The 9,481-nt window shown below is 37.5% G+C and overlaps 1 non-coding gene across 1 annotated transcript; it reads right to left on the bottom strand.

Annotated features, from left to right (window-relative positions):
* Positions 1-3,641: 3,641 nt before the first annotated feature.
* LOC126004821 (U6 spliceosomal RNA) lies at positions 3,642-3,748 on the bottom strand. The gene has a single exon (XR_007494067.1). It is a non-coding gene; the product is annotated as a U6 spliceosomal RNA (small nuclear RNA).
* Between the last annotated feature and the right edge of the window lie 5,733 nt (positions 3,749-9,481).

Here is a 9,481-nt window from a genome sequence, read left to right as displayed (position 1 = left end):
CCTGGCCCCTTCTCCGCTGGGTTCGGGCTGCCTGGCTCTGGGCGGGGGTCCCCGTGGGCAAGGGGCACTCACCCGGCCCCTTCTCCGCTGGGTTCAGGCTGCCTGGCTCTGGGCGGGATGCTCACGTGGCCCCATCTCCGCTGGGTTCGGGCTGCTTCCCCGGCCCCTTCTCCACTGGGTTCGGGCTGCCTGGCTCTGGGCGGGATTCTCCCCCGGCCCCTTCTCCACTGGGTTCGGGCTGCCTGGCTCTGGGCGGGAGGCTCACCCGGCCCCTTCTCCGCTGGGTTCGGGCTTCCTGGCTCTGGGCGGGAAGCTCCCCCGGCCCCTTCTCTGCTGGGTTCGGGCTGCCTGGCTCTGGGCGGGGGTCCCTGTGGGCAAGGGGCACTCACCCGGCCCCTTCTCTGCTGGGTTCGGGCTGCCTGGCTCTGGGAGGGATGCTCACTTGGCCACTTCTCTGCTGGGTTCGGGCTGCCTGGCTCTGGGCGGGACGCTCCCCCGGCCCCTTCTCCACTGGGTTCAGGCTGCCTGGCTCTGGGCGGGACGCTCCCTCGGCACCTTCTCCACTGGGTTCGGGCTGCCTGGCTCTGGGCGGGGGTCCCCATGGGCAAGGGGCACTCACCCGGCCCCTTCTCCGCTGGGTTCGGGCTGCCTGGCTCTGGGCGGGATGCTCACCTGGCCCCTTCTCCGCTGGGTTTGGGCTGCCTGGCTCTGGGCGGGATGCTCACCTGGCCCCTTCTCCGCTGGGTTCGGGCTGCCTGGCTCTGGGCGGGGGTCCCCGTGGGCAAGGGGCACTCCCCCGACCCCTTCTCCGCTGGGTTCGGGCTGCCTGGCTCTGGGCGGGACGCTCCCCCGGCCCCTTCTTCGTTGGTTTCGGGCTTCCTGGCTCTGGGCGGGACGCTCCCCCGGCCCCTTCTCCGCTGGGTTCGGGCTTCCTGGCTCTGGGCGGGACGCTCCCCCGGCCCCTTCTCCTCTGGGTTCGGGCTGCCTGGCTCTGGGCGGGGGTCCCCGTGGGCAAGGGGCACTCACCCGGCCCCTTCTCCGCTGGGTTCGGGCTGCCTGGCTCTGGCGGGGGTCCCCGTAGGCAAGGGGCACTCACCCGGCCCCTTCTCCACTGGGTTCGGGCTGCCTGGCTCTGGGCGGGACGCTCCCCCGGCCCCTTCTCCACTGGGTTCGGGCTTCCTGGCTCTCGGTGGGACGCTCCCCCGGCCCCTTCTCCTCTGGGTTCGGGCTGCCTGGCTCTGGGCGGGACGCTCACCTGGCCCCTTCTCCACTGGGTTCGGGCTGCCTGGCTCTGGGCGGGACGCTCCCCCGGCCCCTTCTCCACTGGGTTCGGGCTGCCTGGCTCTGGGCCGGATGCTCACCTGGCCCCTTCTCCTCTGGGTTTGGGCTGCCTGGCTCTGGGCGTGGGTCCACGTGGGCAAGGGGCACTCACCCGGCCCCTTCTTCGCTGGGTTCGGGCTGTCTGGCTCTGGGCAGGGGTCCACGTGGGCACGGAGCACTCACCCGGCCCCTTCTCCGCTGGGTTTGGGGAATAAACAGTTTTATTAGTAATAAAATATTACTATATTCTTAGATATTTGCATTTATTTTTGCTCATTTCCATCTCTTGTTGGTATCCACAATTGACTAATATCTATACTTTTTAGCTCAAAATCGAAAAAGTAAAAGAATTATTCTGACTGGTGGAATGTCTATTTCTGCTAAATTAGTTATAGTTAAATTACAAGTTCTCTTTAAATTACAAGTTAAATTACGGTTCAAGCATGAACTCATAAATCCTAACTTTAAAATCTATGGAAAGATTAGCTGGAATATAGGGGGGAAACAAAGGTCCGTATAAAAACCATATAATATATTTATGAATATAACATTAAATTAAGCAAATACTTTAAAATATTACAATATCAAATAATTATTTTATTTCTAATTCTTGAGAGAAAAATAAATTTTACAAACATTATATTAAAACAAGTGTGGGGCTGGAGCAGTGGCACAAGCTGTAAGGCGTCTGTCTTGCCTGCAATAGCCTAAGAAGGACCACAGTTCAATCCTCTAGTATCCCATATGGTCCTCCAAACCAGGATAGATTTCTGAGCACATAGCCAGGAGTAACACGTAGGCATCCCAGGATGTGGCCCCCAAACCAGACCAAACCAAAACAAAGCAAAACAAAACAAGTGTTAGGGATGATGTAGAGAAAAAAGAATTATATTTAAAATTTAATTTAATTGAAATTAATGTGATTTGTAAAGTCCTTAATAGTTGGATTTTAGACATACAATGATTCAGGGTCAGTCTCCTTACCAGTGTTGACATCCCTGCACCATTTTCCCAGAGTGTATACCACCACCACATTTTGCATCCCAACTGGCCAGTATAACACCCATTTAAAGTTTTAGATAGTTAAGACTTTGGGTCTTTTAAGTCCATATTGATGACGTTGGCTTGGATATTTAGTTCTGTGCTTTTATTTTATCTCTACCAATACACCTTAGATAGCTTAGCCCTGTCCCTCATCCTTTCATATTTGTGTTTCTTCTCCTCTACTCAGTTTCTTTCCTTCTCCTAGATATACTCGTGGGCCAAGGGTATTAGAGAGAATTCTCATTTAGACCAGTTCATTCCTTCATGCAGTTATTCTAAATACCACATATAAGCCATATTATTCTGTATTTATCTTTTTTTTTCTGGCTAATTCATTTAACATAATATCTTCCAGTTACTTCCACGTTGCAGCAAATTGCATGACTGCATTATTTTTTACAGCTATGTAGTATTGTGTTGTATATATGTATCCCATCTTCATAATCCACTCTTCTGTTGCTGTACATCTAGATTAACTCCAAGTTTTAGCTATTGTACTGAGTTCTGCAATGAATAGCGATGTACATATATCCTTTTGGATGAATACTTTTCTGTCCTGGGAATAGATACTTAAATGAAAGATTGCTGGGTCATATTGCAGCTCAATTTTAAATTTACTGAGAATCCGCCGTAAGATTTTTTAAAGGTGTTTGATCAGGCAGAGTTCTTACCATTAGTGGATGAACAAAATAAATTCTTGTATGCTATTGGTGAGACTGTAATTTGGTATAACCTCCATGAAAAAGGTTAGGATATTTCTTAAATATGTACAAAAGAAGGTGCCGGCGAGGTGGCACTAGAGGTAAGGTAGGTCTACCTTGTAAGTGCTAGCCAAGGAAGGACCGCGGTTCGATCAGCCAGCTTCCCATATGGTCCCCCCAAGCCAGGGGCAATTTCTGAGCACTTAGCCAGGAGTAACTCCTGAGCATCAAATGGGTGTGGCCCTAAAAAACAAAAAAAATATACAAAATATGTCTTAACAATCAAATATCATATGCTTAGGCAATTATCCAAAGTACATTAAAACACAAATTAGAAAGGTATTTTAATTTTTATGTTTATAGCATCATTATTCATAGTAAAGAAAATATGGAATGCCTATTGACAATTCTTTGAGGTTGCTACAACTATATAATTATATAAACTATATAATTAATGAATATTACTCAAGTAACACAAATAAATTTGTGACGGCTTACCTTGAACTTCAAGCCCCTTTTCTTTTTTGAACATATCAAATTTACTTGACTGTCTGCTTCTGCTTTTTCTTTTCTTTTTTTAATATGAAAACCTTGATGAATTTCCATCTCATCCTTGTGCAGGGGCCATGCTAACCTTGTCTATATCATTCCAATTTTAGTATATGTGCTGCCTAAGTGAACACTGTCTCTGATTTTTCTATTCTTTATAAGCCCATGTCTTTCTAAGCAAGTTTTAAGGAAAACAATATTACTTTACCTGCCCATCAAAACAGAATTTATGCCTTTTAAGACTAAATGTATGCAAACTAAAATACGTTAGGACATGTAAAATAAGTTTAATAAATTTACAAATTATAAAATTTTATTTAAGGAAATTAAAATGCATTTATCTTTTCAATAATAGTCTAGAGAGTATAATGCTATACAATTTACTTACACTTAGAACCATGGTGCTCCAAATTTAAAATGGTAATTATGATGATTCTTTTATAGGGAGCTGAAAAAATTAAAGGTAACATATTTAAAGAGAATCAATTATATTTAGCTGATTTACAAAAATAATGACTAATTCCATTTTAAAGGTGAAAGATTTCAAATTAAATAATTATTATTTCCCAAGAATAAAATAGCTTGAATGTATCTCAGACAAATTTTGAGGGAGTTGACCAGTTCTTAATTGATATCATGTTGTTCCCCAAAGGAAATGATTACACTTCTAAAATAAAGGAATGTCAAATCAGTCTGATAAATGTATAGAATAGATTAGTTTGGGGGGGCATATGGGGATATGTGGTGGGAGAACAATAACTTGATTAAAGTCTATTAGTGGGATAAGATAGCAGTCACCTGCTTCTGACCTCAAGTCATGGAAGTAGACATTTTATAGTAGAAGTAGATATATAATATTTATTTATATAAATCTATGTTTTGAAAAAAGATTGGGTGACTATAGTCATAGAAATGGAAAATTCAGAGACCAGAAAGTAGATATTTTGGGTAAAGTAAGAGTCTTAAAAGCCAATTACTATAGAAGCAAAGTTAGGAAAAGAAACATATTTGGGGTGTTGAAAGTAAATAAATTTGGAATGTTACAAATCCTGAACTTAGAACCATTATCATACTATTTTCAGAAGTGAATACCCAGTCACTAGTGTAGCGAATTTTATGTTTTAATTTAATTATGATTATATGAAGAAGTTTATATGTATGGTAGAATCTTAAGCTGTTGAATATACCCAACCAAAATTATTTGATAAATATAAATGATAAATATAAAATAAAAGTATATTAAGGAAACATCTATAAAATGTAACAAATGTAACAAAAATCAAATTTCATTTACTTTACTGGTTAATTTATTATTTTAAATAAATAATAAGAACCATTTTTTATTATTTTGTCACATTCAGTGATACTTAAGGGACATAAACCTACATTCAGTGATTCTCAACCCTGTGAAACAAGTCCAGGTTACACCTTGTGCTGCCTGGGGATAAATATGGTGCTGAGTATCAAACTCAGAAACTTGCATGAGCTACAACTTGAGCTATCTCCACAGTCTTTAGATGCACCTTTTTTGTTATTAAAGATGAAAATAGAAATATACTAGCTTTTTTACAACAGACATCTAGAAATTACATAACTTCTCCCTATATATAATTTTGTAAATAAATATTTTCATTTGCCTGACTATCAAAATATCTGCTTATAGTGCAAAGTTTAAACAAATGTTTATTTTTTTTATTTTTTTAACAAAACTTGAAAGAATAATTTCCCCTGAAAAATTTCCAAAGTAATTGAGGATTGAAATCGTAACCTCTCTTACCTAATATTTGCTAAAGGATATATTGTGAATAATATAAATTAGTTACAATTTCTGAGTTTTTATTGACTTTACTATTTATCCCAAATTAAGGACTGTTCTTAACAAGATGAATGTATTAAATTTATTATATTTTGTAGCCACACCGTTTTGTCTTTATTAAAAAAAACCTTGTGTATATTTTGGGATTTTTTTGTTTGTTTTGGGATCACACCCAACAGTGTTCAGAGGTTAAACCAGATTCTGCAATTAGGAATTACTTCTACAAATTGTCAGTGTATCATCTGTGATATTGGTCAAATCTGAGTTAGCTGAATACAAGGCAAACACCTTACTAGTTGTACTACTATCTCATATAACCAAATAATATAATTAATTTTATAATGTGGTTTACTAAGTAATGTTTTTTCTTCTTCATTTTGTTTTTTAGGCAAGTTAATGCCAAATTATATCTCTATGTTGCCATAAAGGTTCTCATAATAAATTTGCTTTCATAAAACTCATTATATGTAGGATGAAATTCTTCTAACTTTTGCATGATGACAAGTAAGGCAAAAAGGTGGGTGTTCCTTTTATGACTTAAACCCAACTACAATCATGTTTGCAAACAAGTTGTTTAAATAAAGATATTTTTATTTAAAAAATATAGAGGCATAAAAACACATAGTCAAAAATTTCCTCTTCCTACTAATATTTATTTAGCAAGTCATCATCCTATACAAAGCTTAGAATCTTGAAATGGTTTTGTTTATGTTTTCTATATCTGTTTCTCCACAATAAATAGTGTTTAGTTCTTCCAACGCTGTCTGATCTTATCATCTCTATCATTTTATTTTCTAAAATTTTTACTTTAGAAATTTTTAGATAATAGTTATAACATTTGAAATTCATATGATTAGTAACAGTTCTTATTAACTCACTGACCTTCACTCTTCAACATATTTTGAATTCAGTTCTTCCATATGTATCTTTTTTTTGATATTCAAAAATTTTAAGTGTAAGTTTATTAAAAATTATGTAAAAATGCATAAATTTTTGCTATATATTGTATGACTATTTTATACACATGAGTAAATTTTTTTAAATATAATTTTTATTTTAATTATAGTGGCTTACATGTCGTTCACAGTAATATTGCAGGTACATATTTACATTGAAACAGGGGAATTCCCACCACCGAATTGTCCTCCCACAACCGCTCCCATCCTGCCTCCCATATCCTCCATATTGCTGCAGTGCTCACTGGATATCTTATTTGATTCTTCTTTTTGAACTGTTGTGGTGTTTCACCTTCTTTCCCCCTTCATCCCTCAAACCAAGGATGAGAGCATCTAAAATGACCCTGCTCATAGTCGACAAAGTCGATTTTTACCCCATTATATTACCTTTCTCTTCCTCAAACAAAACAACATAACTTGAACTTTTTACTCCTGCCTCCCAATTAGAGGGGGCAGTAATGGAGGCACCAAGACCAAACAGTTATAAGACCACTAAGTAATAAACTAGACACAGAAGGGACCACGCATTTTTCCATATGTATCTTTAATGTCACTTTAGTATACCATCCTAATTATCATAGATGACTATATAATCATTATAAAAGCTTTCCTTATCACTGTTTACTTCTCATACTGTGGCACCTCAGTTTGACTTATTCCAAAAGAAGTATCAACTTCATATGCTATACTCATTCTAGTCTATATTCCTTATGTTTTGTTTTTTTTCTATGTTTCCTCACAAATAAAAATGACAAGTGACTAACCAGAAATGTTTCATATAATGATAGAAATAGACCTATGCTGACTACAGTGCAAAGCGACTGATCTTGGACATCCCCAGCATTTTGCCAAGAGTCCTCTGACATCCTCAATCACATCAAAAGAAATGTCAAAGGACAGTGAAGAATGCCATCTGCCAATCCACAGAGATATCATCAAATAGGAAAAAGGAGCTTTATATCCTTTTTGATGGCTCAAAGGAAAATTTGTGTAAACATATTTTCCACTTTCATTTTAGATCCCTTGTTTTGAAACACAAGATGATATAAAGAAAAGTAAAGGAAGCATGAAAACATGGAAAAGAAAGTGACAGGATATCCTGGACAAATTCCTAGTCATTAGGTTGTCATATGGATAAAAAATTCTAATAGGTGCACTATTTTATCTTTCTATGTATCTATCTTTCTATCATCTATCTACTTACCTACCTATCTATTTAGCTCCACCAGTTTTTACAGTTTTCTTTTGAAAAACTTATTTTTATCACTTGTAAGAACATAAGGTCCTCGTGCTTAATTTATGAAAGTGTCAGTAATCATAAGGAGGTTTTGTTGTTTTTATAATTATTCTGAAAGTTGAGCACAAAAATATGACCAGAGGGGAATTAAAACTCACATTTTAGTATCTGGGCCAGTACTCAATATTCCTATGTAAAATTCTGTATTTTAAGGTCCTATGTAATAAAAAGATGTCAGTCATTGGACTTAAGTTCTATTATGTTTTAATTTCTTTCTGATAGCCCAGCGACTTTCTAACTTTTAAATCTATATGGTGAAAGAATAGACAAGTTTCAGATTAAATTCTAGTGTAAGCTATGATTACATTGTTTTAAGAAACATTCAAAACAGAGAAACTAGTCAACTTGCTCCTGATCCACTGAAAATGCAGAACAGGATAATTGGTTGTTTGTTTGTTTTTTAATTTGTAAACACAGCTATTCCAATTGCTGTTAAATACAAATAACTAATAATTTTACACTCAAATATCAATGACACTCAAAGAAAGAACCTTTCCAGCTTGAGTGCTAAATTTGTAATAAAAAGTAAGAAGAAAATATTTGAAGGGATCATTTCATCTAAAAAGCATTAATTACCTATGAGATAAAGTTATTTCCAAAATGTTTTTTACTCCTTCTTTTTTATTTTATTTTATTTTTTATTTTATTTCATTTTTATTTTATTTTATTTTATTTATTTTATCCTTATTTTTGCAATTTTATTTGAAAACACTTCTCATCTAGGGTTTGAATTATTCTCCCACTCCTTTATTCTGGGTAAATCAATATCATAATGGCCAACAGAATTTCTTAAAAGGCCTTTCTGTTTCCACTCATTCTTTTGAAACTTTGCTATCCCCATGAGCAGTACAAACTCAGATGAGCTTGCTAGAGTATGAGAGTTCACTTAAAAAGAGTCTTCATTCCAAGTGAATCTTAATTAGATCTGCTAAATTCCAGCTATGCATTGAACAGCACAGCCAAAATCTGTCAATCCAGATCCATATCAAAATGAAGACTGAGATCATGAACTGAGAGTAAAAATGGAAGTTTACTCTTTCACGTTATTTTGGTTGTATGATAGTTATGTGCTATTATGATAATTTATACTAGTCTGAAACTTGTTGTCTATGATGCATAACAAGCTAAAATTACATTTAAGATATTACTAGCCATATATTACAATAATCGAATCTTTATATATTTGTAAACTGGTTTCTATATACATTCTATATACATTGTCATTTCATATCTTTTTTAACTGAATTATTTCTTTTTCTCTATTTAGACTATTTTTTTCACTTTCTTTACATGTGAGACTCATTATTTAACATCCAGGTCATATTTCTTCTACTCTTGAAGACTAATAAAAACTCACAGGATAAGTGAAATTCAACTATTCTAAGTTTCCAAAATGACTTGAACATGTTTCTATTCTCTTTCCTTGTTATTTGAACATTGTATTTCTGAAACTCTACTCTAAATGATTTTTAAATTATGGTGTCCCAGTAAAAAAATTAAAGAATTTTAAAAATTGTATGAAGGACACAACTATATATCCAACCTAGAGTCAAAAATATTAAACCATGATATCCAAACTTTTACAATAAAAATTAAAAATGGGTTTATTGGGGCCAGAGAGTGAGCACAGCAGTAAGGCCTTTGCCTTGCATGAAGCTGATCCACTACAGACCTCGGTTTGAGAACCCAGCATCCCATATGGTTCCCCAAGTCAGGAGCACATAGCCGGGAGTAACTCCTGAGCATCACCGCATGTGGCCCCAAAACCAAAATCTAAAACAATAAAAAAATAAAAAAA

Source organism: Suncus etruscus, chromosome 3 (assembly GCF_024139225.1).
Source record: "Suncus etruscus isolate mSunEtr1 chromosome 3, mSunEtr1.pri.cur, whole genome shotgun sequence".
Lineage (NCBI taxonomy): Eukaryota > Metazoa > Chordata > Mammalia > Eulipotyphla > Soricidae > Suncus > Suncus etruscus.
Note: the sequence above shows the minus strand (reverse complement) of the source record. Positions and strands in the feature narration are given on the sequence as shown.